The sequence below is a fragment of the Bos indicus x Bos taurus genome, chromosome 24, assembly GCF_003369695.1.
Source record: "Bos indicus x Bos taurus breed Angus x Brahman F1 hybrid chromosome 24, Bos_hybrid_MaternalHap_v2.0, whole genome shotgun sequence".
Classification (NCBI taxonomy): domain Eukaryota; kingdom Metazoa; phylum Chordata; class Mammalia; order Artiodactyla; family Bovidae; genus Bos; species Bos indicus x Bos taurus.
Window position 1 is genome coordinate 23004384 of NC_040099.1, and position 3742 is coordinate 23008125.

The 3742-nt window shown below is 45.6% G+C and overlaps 1 pseudogene; it reads left to right on the top strand.

Moving 5' to 3' along the window:
• The first annotated feature begins 1866 nt into the window (after positions 1-1866).
• Positions 1867-2763, top strand: LOC113883014 (annotated as a pseudogene).
• Positions 2764-3742: the final 979 nt, after the last annotated feature.

Sequence of the window (3742 nt, forward strand, 5' to 3'; positions counted from 1 at the left end):
ATAGAAAAGAACATGGAGAGGCCTCAGAAGGCAAGCCAGCCCTGGACCAGCATGCAGGACTGATCATGCTTGTTTAGTAGGTGTCTCCCCTCTAAGAATGTGAGTTTCCTAGAGCCAGGAGCTGCATTTCTTTGACTTTGCATCCCCTGCTCATTTCATAGGACTTCAAATAGAATACAAGCTTAATCAATGTCTATGGGTGGACTTGTTAGTGAAAGTGAATCATTTCCAGAAAGCATGTTTTCACTTTTATCCAGATAGATCTGCCTCGTTAGGGGTCCATGCTGCCAGTAGTGGGTCCTGGTGAACGTGTAGTGTGGTGAAGAGGAGACTGGAGAAAAGACCAACTAAAAATTATTCACAATTTTTCAAAAACTCTTACTAACCTGGACAGAGGGCAGATTAGTTTGATAGCACAAAATGGTAATGAGATTTTAGAGAGCGTAGGATGTTGAGAGACAACTGGGTGGGATGGGACAGAGTCATGGGCCTGGACAGACAAACGGCATGAGTTCCTGATGTTACAGGATAGTGTAGGGAAAGAGGCACTGCCATGAAAATGAATCTACAAACCGTGAAAGTGGAATCGCTCAGTCATGTCGGACTCTTTGCGAGCCTATGGACTGTAGCCTACCAGTCTCCTCAGTCTATGGAATTTTCCAGGCAAAAATACTGGAGTGGGTTGCCATTTCCTTCTCTAGGGGATATTCCTGACCCAGGGATTGAACCCAGGTCTCCTGCATTGCAGGCAGATGCTTTACCATCTGAGCTACCAGGGAACCCATGAAGCTGGTATCAAAGATAAAACCACATTAAATTCACTGTGGCAACCCATTCCAGTATTCTTGCCTGGGAAATTGCATGGACAGAGGAGCCTGGCAGGCTACAGTCCTTAGGGTTGCAAAGAGTCAGAAACAGCTGAGTGACTAACACTCGCAGCATTTATTGCCTTGGATCAACCTCGTAAGTTCCCCCTCGCCCTACCCTCATTTGTTATATTCTTCTCTGCAGCAAGATACTCTATCCTGTGTTTACAACAGTACCTGGCAGGGGAATATGTGTTGAGTGAACATTATGTAGAGGGAAAGGAAGTTTAAGTGCAGAACCATATTTACATGTAGGTTCACTTTAATCCGGAAGCCAGAATTATAAAAACACGTGTAGCTAGCAATCTTTTTGTACTATTTTTCTGTTAAAAACAGTCACACTTTGTCTCTGAGGAATCATTAAAAGTAGTCACCAGAGGCTCTCTCCCTGGGCCCTTGGAGAAACAGGAAACTAACATGAGAATTTTCAAAGTTTGTAAAACAGCATGGCCTGTAATAGATCTCTGGCAACTATCAGGGACCGATAGCCAAAAAAGGTCTTACTAGGGACTTCCCTGGTGGCTCAGATGGTAGAGTGTCTGCCTACAATGCAGGAAACCCAGGTTTGATCCCTGGGTTGGGAAGATCCTCTGGAGAAAGAAATGGCAACCCATTCCAGTACTCTTGCCTGGAGAATCCTGTGGACAGATTCTTGTGGGCTACAGTCTGTGAGTTCGCAAAGAGTTGGACATGACTGAGCGACTTCACTTATGTATTTCCCACTTGTGATAAAACACCAATCTGCTCTATGTCTCATCTTCAAGGGCAAAATGCAACTGATGGCCAGCCCTGAGCTTGTTTAAAGGACAGCAATGTTCCTGGAAGTGACCACTTCTTTCACTAGGATGAGTTCTGAGGAGGAAGCCTCATCACCCTGCTCAGGAATTCACAGCTGAGAAAACTGAGCTGAGTCATCCCATCGGGGAACAGCAGCTCTGCGCACCACATGGAGACCTGTGCTCTAGCCACACCTGCCACATCACCACGTGACCGCAATTCCATGGACCAAACAAGGAGAAGAATAAGGGGCCAGCCCCTTTCCAGCCCCGCCACCCAGCTCAAGAAGAAAAGGACATCAATGATCTCTTTCTTTTCCAAGGTCTCTTGGAATCTGAGGCTCCAGAAGCAGGAACCTCTGAAGAATGTGTTTTTCATCTTGGCAGAGACAGCCTGGGACCCCAGTGTTAAAGAGTGTTATATGGCGATGAGAGGCCTGGGAATCATGACCTGTGAGACCCCAGACAAGGCAAGAAAGTATAAGAAGATTGTTCTAGACCTGCTGGTTCATGGTCTGTATGACCTGGTGAGTTCTGAAGTAATCCACCAGAGCATGAAGATCCTGACACCATCGTCCTAGGCAAGATGCAGGGGAAAGGCCTGAGCTCCTCCTCCTTAGACATCACCCTCCAGACCAGGGCTTTGCTTGATGACGAGAATGACAGCCTGAGATAATTGACCTTTGTCTTGTTTGGACAACTGGTTACCCTTGCTGGACGGAAATGGAGGACGTTCTTCACCCATCAGGTGAATCTGACTTGGGAATCCCTCCTGTCCCACTTATAGGACAGGAATCCCCAGGTGGCCAAGGCTTGCAAAACAACCTTTTGAGCCTGTTCTCCATATCTGAGATAAACCAAGGACTACAGCTTCCAGAATTAGGAAGGTCAAAGGAACCCTAAACTCTGCCTGCAGCTGAGCCCCTACCATCCAGAGCTCCTGCAGTTCTATGCAAATAAAATCCTGTAAACACAGAGAGACAGGGAGATTGGTCCAGTGAGCTGAGCGCATGGCTGGGGGCTGATAGTCCCCCTCTTTTAACCCTTTGGAGGCTCTGTTGCCTCTGGTGATTGTGATAGAAAATGGGATGTTGGGAGACCAGTTGATGGCAAATGTAAGACCATGGAATTGTATAATTGTATCCAAAGTAAATTCTAAATAGCTTATGTCTCATTTTCTTCCATACATATTTGATGATAAGGTGCGTCCTTTCTTTAAAACATTTAAAGTACATGTGGATTCAGTGCTTTTGTTCTCAGCGTTTTTCTTCTTAAGGATATTTCTGTCACCAACCTTTCTTTTCAATTTTTAAGGCTCAGGAGAATATTACCTGAAGTTTTTTTTTTTTTTTTTTAATCTGCTATTGATCCTTTGCCATTTGCTATTAAAACCTTTTTCTGGCAAGATCTATTTAAAGTTAGCCAAAATTTAGTGTGGAGGGCAATTTTTAGCTGCTTATCATCTTTGACAGTCAGTGCCTGCAAGATCATTCCAAACAAGAGCTAATAAAGAGAAAAAAAAATTGAAAAAAAAAAAGTCACCAGAAAACATTATTTTAACCTTCTTTAGCTTTGTGTGTGTGTGTGTGTGTGTGTGTGTGTGTGCACATGCATGCGTTCGTTCTCTCAGTCTCTTCAGTTGTGTCTGACTCTTTGCAGCTCTATGGACTGTAGCCCACCAGGCTCCTTGTCCACGGGATTCTCCAGGTAAGAATACTGGAGTGGATTCTTTACCCACCAAGCCACCTGAGAAGCCCCTTCTTTAGCTTCAGTTCAGTTCAGTCGTTCAGTCGTGTCCGACTCTTTGCGACCCCATGAATCGCAGCACGCCAGGCCTCCCTGTCCATCAACAACTCCCGGAGTTCACTCAGACTCAAGTCCATCGAGTCAGTGATGCCATCCAGCCATCTCATCCTCTGTCGTCCCCTTCTCTTCCTGCCCACAATCCCTCCCAGCATCAGAGTCTTTTCCAATGAGTCAACTCTTTGCATGAGGTGGCCAAAGTACTGGAGTTTCAGCTTTAGCATCATTCCTTACAAAGAAATCCCAGGGCTGATCTCCTTCAGAATGGACTGGTTGGATCTCCTTGCAGTCCAAGGG